General features: G+C 46.0%; 1 non-coding gene across 1 annotated transcript; it reads left to right on the top strand.

Moving 5' to 3' along the window:
* Window positions 1–4,922: 4,922 nt before the first annotated feature.
* TRNAT-UGU (transfer RNA threonine (anticodon UGU)) lies at window positions 4,923–4,994 on the top strand. The gene has a single exon. It is a non-coding gene; the product is annotated as a tRNA-Thr (tRNA).
* Window positions 4,995–14,818: the final 9,824 nt, after the last annotated feature.

The following is a 14,818-nucleotide window of genomic DNA, read 5'->3' as shown; positions in this document are numbered from 1 at the left end:
TCTTCTGCTTCAGCCCGGGAAAGCGCGCGGACGTGTCGCGCGATCTCCGCTATTCGCCGGCTTGCGCGACCACCCGTGGGGAGAAACGTTCCCCCGCATCCCATCCTGTCCGGCCTCGGAGTTTTCTTCTGCCCTATCGTAGGTGAACATTCGCTCGTAACAGTGCTGGTGAGTCGAATGTCCTCGATTCCTCAGCGTATTTTGTTGCTAGATGGCGTTATTGTTGTTATGGCAATAAATGCGTTGTTTGTGTCAGCCAGTGTGTCGTTCCTTTGTTCCTGCAGAGCAGGGCCCGCCGTGGTCGGCGTGCGCTCGGCAGCATAGGCGAGCACGAGGTGGGGTCCGGGTGGGTTCGAACTGTGTAAGCCGCGCTTAAGTGGGGAGAACGTGTTTATCTCCCCAAAGAAAACCCCACAGTACATCACTGCCGTTCAAAAGGATATCCTATCCTCATATTCAAAATGAAAATAAAAGCCTCGAACAACTTCTCATTCTTGAAACGGCGAGCCATAGACTCCTTAAATCAGCGATCTGACATCGTCATCAAACCAGCGGACAAAGGCGGTGCTGTTGTTGTAATGGACAAGTCCGAATACGTAACAGAAGATTTTCGACAATTGGAAAATGAAAATTTTTACACGCAGTTAACCAATGATCACACGGTCCATTTGGAAATATAAATTAACATTACATTAAAATAACTTTATCAAAATAAAAAGATATCCGAGGAAAGTCTTAAAGCAATGACCGCAGTATGACCAGTCCCTGGACAGTTCTACCTACTCCTGAAAATACACAAACCCAACCGTCCGGGCCGTCCCAGTGTGTCATGTAACGGCACACTCATTGAAAAAGTATCTTGCGTCCTGGACTTCCTTTTGAAGGACATTATACCATCTATCCCGGCCTGCATTGAGGACACAAATAACTTCCTCAGAGTGGTATCTGGCCTCAAAATTCCCGACCAAAGTTTCTTAGTTCCAATGGATGTGACATCTTTATATACAAATACAGCCCACCCAGATGGCATACGCGTGACAGTGGATGCGTGCCTGAGGATGGATCCCCTCGTTCACCTTTATTAGGAAACTCTTTCTACAATCCTGGACTTAGTACTGAACTACAATAACTTCGAATTTGAGAGGAGGCACTATCTTCAGGTCAACGGCTCGGCGATGGGAAGAAACATGGCTCCGGCCTACGCAAACATATTCATGGCGACACTGGAAAACGAATTCATTGACACTCAGTCCTTGAAATCACTCCTTTATAAACGTTTCCTGGACGATATCTTTTTCATTTGGCCCCACGACGAAGCCAGCCTCTTGACATTCATAGCGAGGTTTAACGCATTTCACCCATCCACATCGTTCACCCACAGCATCTCCACACCACTTATAAAGTTTTTGGAGGTTCAAATAGAGAAAAAAGGAAGCGTGCTTAGGACAACCCTCTACAAAATAACCCACTGACCGCCAGGAGTACCTACATTTTAAGAGGAGCCACCCACGGCACTGCTTGACTGGCATACCTTACTCACAAGCTCACAAATACCGACGGATTTGTTCTGACCTCGAAGACATTGACCGCTGTGCTGAGCAGCTAAAAACAAATCTCTTACTTAAGGAAAAAAATCAGGGGGGCACTTTGTCGACCTAAAGTGCGGAGAGGCGAGAGCCTTAAACGCGGTGTTGCTGCTTGTGTCACTGATGTGCGGTTAAGATGTTAAGCTTCGCCTCTAAGATTGAAACTCGACAGCGTCTTGCAACGCTTCCAGGGAGTCCACAGAACGCCATCGCTCGTTCGGTTCTATGCCTTGCTCGTCGGTAAATTGATTTTTGAGGAAAGGAAATGTGTCTGCCCCGCTTACCTCGGTTGACACCTGAACCTCGCCGTAAGGGAATGGAGAGAGAGAGAAACAACTTTATTGCCATAGATTGGAGGGATTTAGGGCAGGTGGGCTTGGTGTGGCCCCCAGGTGGGGGCGACTTCCTGGGCCCACGAAGTGAGTGCCAGTTGGATGCTCTTGTGTGGCCTTCTGAGGAGTTGGTTCCATCCTTCTTCGGAGGGAGCTGGCAGTAAGGTTCGAGGGGGTGGATTTCCCGCGCAACCCCAGAGGATGTCAGCCTGGGTGGCGATTTCTCCCTGGTAACAATTTTGGCAGACGGGGTCATATTCCCCGTCTGTGATGAGTGAAGGTCTAGAATGGCTAAGGATGGAGTGCGTCTGCAACCTGCGGAGCAAGCTGGCTTGCGCTCGATTCAAGTCGGGGTGTGGAGGCGGGAACTGGCGTCTCATCTCTCTGTAGAGGTTGGTAATTTCGGCAAAGGTCTGGTGAGCCTCGGCAAGAGCGTCTGGGTGGCAGTGAACGAGGACACCGTATTCACTAGACGCGCTTTTGTTCATTCCAACCCATCGAGCTGGCATGGCGGAGTGGTTAGAATGCTCTTCTCTCACTCTGGAGACCAGGGTTCGATTCCCGAACTCGACCAATTTCCTACTCGGCTTTATTTATCTGGCCTGATTAGGAAGGTTAATTAGGCTAATTGGGTAATTAAGCCATTAACTAAACTCATGCCCACTTACTTGGAGCAACACTATACGATCACTTTAATTGGTTGAATGGTTTTAGCCAAAGTAGAATTGGCCCCGTTTGAAATTCGCGCACTGTGTTGTCACGAGCGTTTCGACCAGTTGAAAAGCGTGACATATCTGTCGACAACTCCTGCTTACAACGATGAGGCGTTAAAGGCTTCCGCCTTAATATCCAGCGTCCCTCGTCGATGACTCTATTCTGAAAGCTCGTGGTTTAGACCGGAATAAAATACTAAATTCCCCAAAATTGCAGGAAAGTGAAAGGCCAAGAAACCTTATTCTCACGCATTCATCTAACATACCACGAGTTATTAATATCGTTATAAAACATTTTAATATTACCCAGCAAAGCAGTTACTTCTCTCTTATTTTAAACAACCACCTAGAGCAGTATACCGGCGCAGCAGGAACCTAGGGGACATTTTATTTAAGTCCAGAACAACGCCCAACTTCAACCCTAGCCCTGGATGTCAACCATGCCATAAGCCACGCTGTAAGGTTTGCAGTCATATGCAGACTACAAGCATTGCTAAAGGTACATTCTCCGCTTTTACTTACAGAATTAGGGAAACTCTAAATAGCGACAGCGCAAACGTAATATATATGCTACACTGCAGTGTGTGCGGCTTGGAATACATCGGGCAAACTGAAACACCGTTCAGGTTGCGTTTTAACAACCACAAGGCCCACACTCACGCGCTGCCAAATCTTCCTTTTTCTGAGCATCTGTGCCTACCCCAACATGCATGTAAGGAGATAGCGCCACCCAGCGTCGGTTATGGGGCCGAAGACGACAAAGCGTGGGTAGCGCGTGGGGAGAATAGCGGGTGGAAAAGGGTGATACTCCAAGGGTACCCTTAGAGTACGAATTATTTGTTACTCCAATGGTACCCTTACAGTACCAAATAATTACCCAAGACATGTTGATGGCAGACACTGACAGAACGGGCGGCAGAAAGCATAGCAAGCATTTCTTTTTTTTCATGTCACATGCATTTTCACGTATTTAGTGTTTTTTCCCCTTTTCTCTATATTTTTCACTTTTTTTTGGTTTTAAGTATTTTTGTATTGTATTTTCATGCATTGTATTGCATTGTCACGCATTTCTGTTCTGCGCGCGCTCACACCCAGTGAAGAATTACATTTGTTTAACACGATACATTGTACTTGCCACTCACTGCAGTTCGTTTCTGGTGTTTGTTATTAGCCTTGTGTCTTTCTTTTTTTGTGTGTATTGAGTGGTAGTGGTTGTGTAAGGATTCTCCTTTTTTTGTGTGTGTATTTAGTGGTTGTGTAAGGATTCATTTGAAACTTGTGATTTTGCTAATGACCTATCTTGTATCGTGTTGTGCTGCCACAACCCTTCTCTGAGTGGAATTTTCAAATTATTGCGCAGTAGCGTTTTCTTTCTTTCTTTTTTTTCTGAGGTGTTTCTTTGACATTCCTGCGGACCCCGATGCCTAGTACTTTCTCCTGAAATGTTGCCTTCTCGCTGTGCGGCTGACAGGCGCTTCGCGCTTGTCGCCGGAATGCGTCTCATGAGTGCCATTTTGCAAAGACTTGTGCAGTAAAGGTTTTTTTTTGTCACCACCCTGTGGCAGCTGTGCCCTGTAGAGCTTCTAGCTTGTCATCGACTTTTCTGTCGTTCCCTCCTTCCGAACACCTGCATCCACGTTAGGAGATCGCCTTTTCAAGCTGTAATAAACTTTTTTTTTGTTTTTAAACTTCTCCCCTCACCATTGTTTGCATTTGTGCTTTACGCTTTTTGCTGCACATCGCGGATGCTATAAAAGCTGTTTGTTTCGAACATTGTAATACACTCGAAAAAGGCTGGTCCTCCAGCCGAAACGTCGTGAATTAAATCTTATGTTTTTCAATTTCTGGTGACTTTATCTGATATATATATATATATATATATATATATATATATATATATATATCGCTTAGCTTTAAGCGATAACATATTCAGTAATATTCTAAATCGAACAGCACAGAATAAATAAATAAATAAAAAAAACCTCTTTCCCTTGGTTTCTATGGCTGTTGGCTTCTCTTATATTAATAACGAACCCCTCATTCCCATTCCCTTGATTGCTTAATTGCTTAGCGAGGGCCTCGGTTCTGGCGGTGTTGACTCCATAGCAAGCATAAGAGGGCTCTCACAGAGCTTATACCCTCGCCGTTCGATGACGTTCTACGTCACATGAGCGGTAACTCAGGACGTGCTACGTCCGCCGCTTAAGAGCGTGGGTGGCGCTGATGAACACTCTCAAGGTTAGGTTATTTGTAAAACATAAATACCCTCGAAAGCACAAGATCAGACAGCCGTCGCTGTAGCTCAGTGGTAGAGCACCGGACGTGTAATTCGGAGGTTGTGGGTTCGGATCCCACCGGCGGCTGTGGTTGTTTTTACTTCTGCTTTTCTAACTAATTAGCTTTAAGCGATAACATATTCAGCAATATTCTAAATCGAGAAGCACAAAATAAATAAATAAATACATAAAACTAAATAAAGGAAAAGATTCCTTGGTTTTTGTGGCTGTTGGCTTCTCTCATATATATATATATATATATACTGTATATATATGACAGAAGCCAACAGCCGCAGAAACCAAGGGGCACAGGAAAATTTTTTTTAATTAATTTATTTATTTTGTGATGTTGATCAATTTAGAATATTACTGAATATGTTATCGCTTAAAGCTAATTGATTAGGAAAACAGAAGAAAAAACAACCACGTGCCGCCGGTGGGATCCGAACCCACGACCTCCAAATTACGCGTCCGGTGCTCTACCTCTGAGCTACGGCGACGGCTCTCAAACCTTGTGCTTTCGGGGGTATTTATATTTACAAGTAACCTAACCTTGAGAGTGTTCATCAGCGCCACCCCCGTTCATAAGCGGCGGACGTAGCACGTCCAGAGTTACCGCCAGTGTGACGTAAACGTCATCGAACGGAGAGGGTGGAAGCTGCGTGAGAACTCTCTTATGCTTCCTATGGCATCAAGGCTGCCAGAACCGAGGCCCTCGTATATATATATATATATATATATATATATAAAGTAGCTTTAAGCAATAACATATTCAGCAATATTCTAAATCGAGAAGCACAAAATAAATAAATAAATACATAAAACTAAATAAAGGAAAAGATTCCTTGGTTTTTGTGGCTGTTGGCTTCTCTCATATATATATATATATATATATATACTGTATATATATGACAGAAGCCAACAGCCGCAGAAACCAAGGGGCACAGGGAAATTTTTTTTAATTAATTTATTTATTTTGTGATGTTGATCAATTTAGAATATTACTGAATATGTTATCGCTTAAAGCTAATTGATTAGGAAAACAGAAGAAAAAACAACCACGTGCCGCCGGTGGGATCCGAACCCACGACCTCCGAATTACGCGTCCGGTGCTCTACCTCTGAGCTACGGCGACGGCTCTCAAACCTTGTGCTTTCGGGGGTATTTATATTTACAAGTAACCTAACCTTGAGAGTGTTCATCAGCGCCACCCCCGTTCATAAGCGGCGGACGTAGAACGTCCAGAGTTACAGCCAGTGTGACGTAAACGTCATCGAACGGAGAGGGTGGAAGCTGCGTGAGAACCCTCTTATGCTTCCTATGGCATCAAGGCTGCCAGAACCGAGGCCCTCGTATATATATATATATATATATATATATATATATATATATATATATATATATATATACATACATATATATATATATGAGAGTAGCCAACAGCCACAGAAACCAAGGAGCACAGGGGATTTTTTTTAATTAATTTATTTATTTGTGGTGTTGATAAAGTAAGAATATTACTGAATATGTTGTCGCTTAAAGCTAATTGATTAGAAAAGCAGAAGAAAAAACAACCACATGCCGCCGGGGGGATCCCTCACCTCAGCGCGTAATTCGGAGGTCGTGGTATCGGATCCCACCGGCGGCAGTGGTTGTTTTTTCTTCTGCTTTTCTTATCAATTAGCTTTAAGCGGTAACATATTCAGTATTAATCTAAATTGATCAACACCACAAAAAAAAAAGAAATCCCCTGTGTCCGTTGGTTTCTGTGGCTGTTGGCTTCTTTCCCGAAAGCAGAAGGTTTGACAGCCGTCGCCGTAGCTCAGAGGTAGAGCACCGGACGCGTAATTCGGAGGTCGTGGGTTCGGATCCCGCCGGCGGCATGTGGTTGTTTTTTCTTCTGCTTTTCTAATCAATTAGCTTTAAGCGACAACATATTCAGTAATATTCTTACTTTATAAACACCACAAATAAATAAATAAATTAAAAAAATCCCCTGTGCTCCTTGGTTTCTGTGGCGGTTGGCTTCTCTCATATTTATAACGAGCCCCTCATACCCCTTCCCTTGTTTGCTTAATTGCTTAGCGAGGGTCTCGGTTCTGGAAGCCTTGACGCCATAGGAAGCATAAGAGGGTTCTCATGCAGCTTCCACCCTCTCCGTTCGATGGCGTTCTACGTCACACCAGCGGTAACGCAGGACGTTCCACGTCCGCCGCTTACGAACGTGGGTGGCGCTGATGAACACTCTCACGATTAGGTTATTTGTAAACATAAATACCCCCGAAAGCAGAAGGTTTGACAGCCGTCGCCGTAGCTTAGAGGTAGAGCACCGGACGCGTAATTTGGAGTTCGTGGGTTCGGATCCCACCGGCGGCGTGTGACTGTTTTTTCTTCTGCTTTTCTAATCAATTAGCTTTAAGCGACAACATATTCAGTAATATTCTAAACTAATCAACACCGCAAAATAAATAAATTAATTAAAAATCCCCTGTGCCCCTTGGTTTCTGTGGCTGTTGGCTTCTCTCATATTTATAACGAGCCCCTCATCCCCTTCCCTTGTTTGCTTAATATGTATAATTTCTGTTTGCTTTCTGAATTTTTATTTATATATTTATTTTTTCCTTCCTCCCCTGGCCTTCGCAACCCTCTTCCTGTTCAACCTAAATGGACTGGAGCACTCGAGTCTTACGCTGGCTTGGGCTCTCCTTCCTCTGACGCGAGAGAGAGTGATTGCTCCTCGCCCTTTGCGTACGGTGGCTCGAAAAATCGAAATTGTGTTCATTCGTCTGTATACCCTCATGAAGGACGGTCCGCCGTCCGAAACTGTTGGCATTAAACAAAGATAATCGGACTGTTGTGAAACCTTAATTCAACACATCTTCCTTCCTGGCGCATTGAACGATGACACGTGCTACTTCTATATATATATATATATACATATATTGTATTCAGTAGGGGTTCCAATGGCCCAGTTTACTAGTTTAGGTAATATATTTATTTATTTATTTACAATACTGCTGGTCTTATTGCAAAAACATAGCAGGGATAATTAGTACAGTGCAAAAACCAAAGAAATATAAGCATAATATTCAAAGGCAGCAAACATGGCATAAAAGCAAAGGTAGGGAAAAGTGAATTGGTCTTAGCAAAATGATATACAGAACAGATATTCGACAATGGTAGGCACAACTTCAGAATGCAGTCAAAATCGCATACATGACAAGTTAGAAGGAGTTGTCTTCTTGCCTAGAGTTGCGGCCACGTTGTTGCATCGCCCCTGTGCATTACGACAAATGCTCTATCTGTGACACGAATGATGATAAGGATTGAGTGCAGGAGATGTTACGATCCAAGCGATTACATTCACTAATGGAGAGGGGGGAAAAGGAATGCTTAAACGTGTCATAATGACGCACATACTCGGTTAGTGTGTTCGTATGTTTGTGCCGTGAAGGTGGCGATGATGAGCACGTTACGTATTTTTGCAGATCTATCTTGTACTGCTCGTGTAATAATTGTAACAAAAATTTTAAGCGCGCTTGTTTTGCTCTTGCGGATAGTGTTTGGAGACCGGATGAAGCTGCAAGCAATGTTGAGGAATCTGTGCGCTTGTATTTATTTTGAATTATTCGTAGGGTTTTGCGTTGTATAGCCTCGAGTTTTGTGATGTTAGTTATTGGTTGGGGGAACCAGACTGTGTTCGCGTATTCTAAGACTGGCCTTACAAGGGTTTTGTAGGCCATGAGAGGATACTGGTGCGGACCATAAGCGTCTCCTGATAAAGAGAAGTTTCCCTAAAGTAGTATAGGTACAGTATTACGACAAACGCGACTGTCCTTTGAACGTTTATTTTGCCAACAGTTTGGGGAATGGTATTCCCTTCGTCAGGCCAGTCTTACAATGAATCTGTTTCGTCAATATAAGGACACAGAACAAGCGAGGAGGTATAATCTCCGCCCTCGATACAAACTTGAGAATGAGGGCAGGGGACCGTATAGTAGACAGCACGACAAGTCTCACACGGGCGGCGGCTGAACAACAACAACCTGAAAAGCAAACGGCGAGGTGGAAATAATAAAGTAGTAGCAAAGAACGAGCTTGAACAGCACAGCGATAGAAGGGGCAAAAGAGCGTTAAACCCGGCTCTCGGCGCACACGGAGGCCGCTACCCCCCCCCCCCCCCCCCCCCCCTTCCAACACGCGCACCCCCGCAAGACGCCGCTGGGTCCGAGCGGGCGGCCCGTATCAGGTATCCTGAGACGGTTGCAGGGGACGCGTTCGAGAGGCGGCCAACACTCACTAGTTAACCGCTGCAACGGCAACCTGCGACTGTGCCCTCTGAGTATCTTTGCTTAATTTCATCGCTTTGCTCTCCTGTCGGGCCTTTCTACGAGACAATCTGGCGCCCCTTTTCCCATAAATATTGTCACGTAGTGGTGACTGCAGTGGAAGCACAGCGGGCGGTTGTTGGATGTCCTCCAGGCGTCGCACTTCCTGGGGCTTGGGCGTCGTTCGTAGGGAGGCGGCGTTCGGGAACAGCTGGTTCACGTCGAAGAGGCGGACTTCGGCACCCGCTTTGGGGCTGAGGATTGCGTAGTGCAGCGGCGTAGGTTAATGCTGGAGCTTCAGCTGGAGGCGAAGATGACGGGGTGCCAAGTGCATGCTGCACTTCTTCGCGTACGATTTCCTCAAGGGTCGCTACATGAGGCTGGTTGGGAGATGGTAGCAGGCGACGCAGCTCTTCCCGTACAATTTCGCGGATAACATCCCGCAGGTGGCCTCCGAATGCTGTGCCATCCGAGAGGGCAGACGAGGTCACTTGGGGCTGTCGAGGAAAATGACGGGCTCGTGCTTCTAAGGTTTTCTCAATGGCGGCTGCTTCAGTGGTGAATCCACCGTCGTCGGTGGGTTGCGGGTGAGACCGCCGAAAAGTGCCTCTTTAGCACCACGCACCAAAAGCTGCACCTTCTTCTCCTCCGTCATGCCAGGATCGACACGTTGAAAAAGGCGCTTCATGTCTTCTACATACGCGGTCACGGTCTCATTCGGGTGTTGGATGCATTATTCTAGAAGCAGCTGAGCTCTTTCTTTGCGTACGACGCTAGTAAACGCACCTAGGAGCTGCTTCTTGAAGGTCGCCCAGGTCGTGAGAGTGGATTTGTGGTTTTCAAACCAGGTTCTGGCAGGGCCGTCCAATGCAAAGTAAACGTTCCGAACCTTAGAACCGTCGTCTCAGACGTTGAGTGCTGCCACACGGTCGTACATGTCCAGCCAGTCTTCTTCATCTTCGTGTGGTTCTCCATGAAACGTCGGTGGCTCCCGGGGCTGGCGAAGCACGACAGGCGTTTGCTGTGCACCAGCTTCCATTGTGAGGGGCATAGCTGGATAGCAGATCACCTCCACCAAATGTCACGTAGTGGTGACTGCAGTCCGGCGAACAGGTAAACAACGAGGATGTCTTCGAAACGGAACTCTTTATTCGGGCTGGCTTGCGCCCGCAAAGAGCTGAATCACTCGGCGGCGGCGTGGAAAGAGAAGTTTATTTTTTTATATGGCAACAAAAATACAAAACAAAACGGCTGAACTCAAAGGTCTGATCATACAAGCACATGCGCAGTGCCGCTGCACTGAGCAAGTAGGGGAGTAATGAGGCCGACACTCGACCGCCGCGCAGGGCGATGAAGTACGTCGACCACTTGCGCAAAAACTCAGCGTCGCTCATTGACAGTGCGTCCACGCATACTTGCTCAAAGAGGCGCGTGCGGAGGTGCTGCAACATCGGAAACATCGCTCTTTGCGGACGGCCACTTAAGGAAGCCACTCCGCGCTGCCGCCACAAAACGAACATGCCGACACACAAGAGCTTAGTTAGTTATATGGGGTTTTATGGGGCATAAGCAACTATGGCTATCATGCGCCAAACACAAGGTTAGATGATGTTATGTCGAGTGTATAGAGGTTACATTATATTAAATTTAAAACATTGGCTTTCTTCAGAAACTTACAAACAAGTGAAAACTCGACAAGTGTTTGCTCGCCTAAAAGCAATGCGGGATGAAATGGAATGTGTTCATTGTAAAATACCGTAAACAATGTTTTTCGAAGTTCTTCGAGATGCGAACAAGAAATTAAAATGTGATTTACTGTGAGCTCCTCACCACACATTTCACACCAGGGTGTCGAACCGGCATTTTTTCGGGTTCGGTTCGGGTTCGGGTTCACGCCTTTCGGGTTCACTTCCGGGTTCGGCTCCAGAGGCCCATTCCGTTCCGGTTCGAACCGGTTCGGACCGTCCCAAACCGGTTCAAACAGGTTCAGGCGGGTTCAGGACAAAAAAAAATTAAAACGCAGATGAGTTTCAATCAACCCTGCTATGCGTTTCCTTTCTTCTGGCACATCGGTATACAAAACAAAAATGTAAAGATTTGTTTACGAGAACATTCATGCTTAAGTAGTGCAGTAAACAGGACAAAAGGGAGACGAGACGACACAGACGCGGACTAACAACTGGTTATTACATTCTCTAAAAAGTGTATGAAGGCGCAGGACACAGTAAAAAATAAAAATAAAACAGAAAAACAAAGATTAGAACTAGGAAACCATACTGCGCATGCACATCATAGTTGAGTCATGACATCTTTTAAACGAAATAGACACCTTTTGACCTTATGCCAGCTTCCAAGCCCTGCAAACTGACCAGCCTGTTCTACTTCCAAAGTTGTAATTTGTTTCTGTTTATATTTCTGCTACACTCTGTCATGACGTGAGTATTTGAATTTGTTACTTCTGTCTTTTTTTCGTCTTGTTCTACTTTTTTTTCTATTCTATATTTTATATTTTCTATATTTTTCTGTATTTCCATATTCCTTCTATATTTATATATTCATGTATGACGGTTGAACACCCCTGTACCACCCCCCCCCCCCCCCTTATGTAATGTCCCTAACGGGACCCTTAAGGGTTAATAAATGATGATGATGATGATGATGAAATACGAAGACTATATTCCATAGTAGACAGCACTCCGCTCTCTCCTGGAGCTCACACAGTTGCCAAGAAAGACTGACTCCTTATCTATCAAAGTGATGGATGGTGAAGCAACACGCTCATCTGCTTCTTTCCTGATCATAAAGGCCTCCACCATCTCCCTACAAATTCGTGTGGGTGAATAAACAGGAGACTTGTCTTTCTAAGTGGGGAAGCAATGAGCATTTGTTCGAACATCACTGATGGGTGAAAGAAGTAGCGGTGTCGTACAACTTGGCTTTGTATTGTAGCGAGTGTAACGATAGCTTCCTCCAGTAAATAAGACAAGTGTCCTGTTTAATAACCCTGTTTGCAAATGTAGGGAGTTGGTCGAGGCCTATATGATCAGGGACGAAGCAGATGAGTGCGTTGCTTCACCATCTATCAATTTGGTAGATAAGGAGTAAGGCTTTCTTGGCAATTGTGGGAGGTCCAGGAGATAGGGGAGCGCCGTCTGCGGACGAATTTCGATGAAGGCGAAATTCTAAAGGCCTTTGTACTGTGCGATGTCAGTGCACGTTAGAGAACCCAAAGTGGTCGAAATTTCCGCAGCCCTTCACTACCTTCACGTCTCTCATAGCCTGAGTCGCTTTGGGATGTTAAAATACAATAAACCAATCCAAACCAAACAAATTGGCAACATGTTTGTTGCGACGTTCAGTTGCAACATTCTTGCAAGTGCAGCATCGTGCGAGGAAGAAGATATACTTGCACTACACTGAATGTTTGCGACTTTTCCTGGGCGCTATAAAAGGGAACCTTTGCGTCAACAGAATTTTTTGCAACCTTGACAGAGTGATAAAGAGTGGGTAATATGGCGTGCATCATTTGTCCATCAACTTGTTTCAGGCATTTATTTTCAAAACTACAAACAATTCCTTTCCGGCAGCAATGCTTAATAGGCGATTAAATGCTCGCCTGTCTTTTCAGGACATGCTTGCAAAAAAACCCGCGTCGATGGCCTACGAGAGCAATCATTGCATACACGTTCGCCGGCTCGGCAAAGCATCCCGAATGGAAGAAGCGTGATGCGCGTGAGACGGGGGTATTGTCGAAAGCGAAGCTACTGACCATGGTCGCGGATCAACTAACAGCAGTGATTTGATAATTTTGAAATCCTTGCTGGCCATGCCGGTCACGTGGTATGCATAACCTGCCCAGTCGTTTCCATCTTTTGCGCGGCTACCATGTGCAGGCGTTGTTATACAGCGGACAGTGCAACGGATGCATTTTGCGCCAGAAGCGCTACGCTACTTCGTCGCTGCATCAGCCCAAACGACAGAAGCAACTCGAAACACACGTGACCATTTTCTGGCCACGTGGCACGTGGCATCTGGCCACGTGGCAAGCGTGGCCAGATTTCTGGCAACGCTTCGTTGATCCATAGCCGACCAGATGTTTCCTCGGATAACTACGTTCCTGCGGACCACAAAATCGCAGAAGCGCTGGCTGTGACGGAGACGTTTAACACCAAGAGCGATCTCTCCCTACTGCCAGGAATCTCGTTTATGTGGCCGACCTGCCACCAGTTGCTATGCACACTTCATCCATGATTAGTTATACCTCGTCCCTAAATTTGATAGTTGGCCGCAAGATCTCAACGAGGATTAAATGACCGCCCTATATATAACCTGGAAGGAGCCGCGGAAGTCTCTGCTTTGCACAAGTAGGCACGCATAACGCAGTTTTATAATAAACGCCACATTTAGCGGCCTTAGTATCTTTGGCTGTTGTAGGAAGAATCCACTTGCCACGAACATCGGATATAACGAACGGAAGCCGCGTGACCGTCAGCTTCGTTACAAGTGGGCTCGACTGTAGTTTCAATCGGCCACAAAAACCTTTTCCACGCTTCAGTCATGGACCTTACATGTTAGGACGAACCTTCGTGCCAAAGGGACGTTTGTGCCGTGGTCAGTGCATTTCTACCTGTGCGAGCAACGAGAGACAATTTGAGAAATAAAATGATAATATAGTCGTGATGCTGGGTTCTTTTGGGACATACTAAACAGTCTCTTAAAAAACCCAATCACATCATACATTTCTTTAAAACATTTATATCTGCGACGAAAAACTCCGGAATTCCGTGCGAACTCTTCGTGTTGATAGGACCGGTTAGCGTGTGGAAAACCCGCATGATGGATGAACACGCAGAACCGCCGCATTCAACGAGGTCACTGTTCAGACAACAGTGCACTTCAACGCAGACGGAATACGCTGCGCAAGTTCAACCTCCTGACTGGTTCCCCTTTCTTGACGTGTGCACCGTCTGGAATTTTCATGTGCGGGCGGAGAAAGGGAGTTATGGTGGCATGCGGCCTTATGCCGAGATCGCTGAATTCGACGCGGTCAAGTAAGGCATGAGGAGGGTAAGAGAGGTTCCAAATATTCCACGCAACAACCATAAAAAGAAGCCTAGAAGATAGCCGAGTAGCCTGAAACATCCGTAAACAGTTTTCTATTGCGCCGCCATTGGTACGAATCCCACTCGGAGTCGGAGGATAGAGTATGCATACTCTTTTAGTTGTTCTTTTACTGCGTTAACAGTATGGCTTGCTTTCCCAAAAATAACCGCGCTGTGTGTGTGTGTGTGTGCGCTTGCGTGCGTGCGTGTGTGTGTGTGTGTGTGTGTGTGTGTGTGTGTGTGTGTGTGTGTGTGTGTGTGTGCGTGCGTGCGTGTGTGTGTGTGTGTGTGCGTGTGTGTGTGTGTGTGTGTGGTGTGTGTGTGTGTGTGTGTGTTTGTGTGTGTGTGTGTGTGTGTGTGTGCGCGCGCGCGCGCGCGTGTGTGTGTGCGTGTGCGTTGCAGCCTCCATTATTTATGCACACTCCGGTGGGCGCACATCCTGGCATTCACTGGTAAAAATGCACCTTCAAAATTTTCACCC

This window comes from Amblyomma mixtum, chromosome 8, assembly GCF_055824585.1.
Source record: "Amblyomma mixtum isolate Tamu chromosome 8, ASM5582458v1, whole genome shotgun sequence".
NCBI lineage: Eukaryota > Metazoa > Arthropoda > Arachnida > Ixodida > Ixodidae > Amblyomma > Amblyomma mixtum.
The sequence above is the reverse complement of the archived record's forward strand: the minus strand, read 5'-3'. Positions and strand labels throughout refer to the sequence as shown.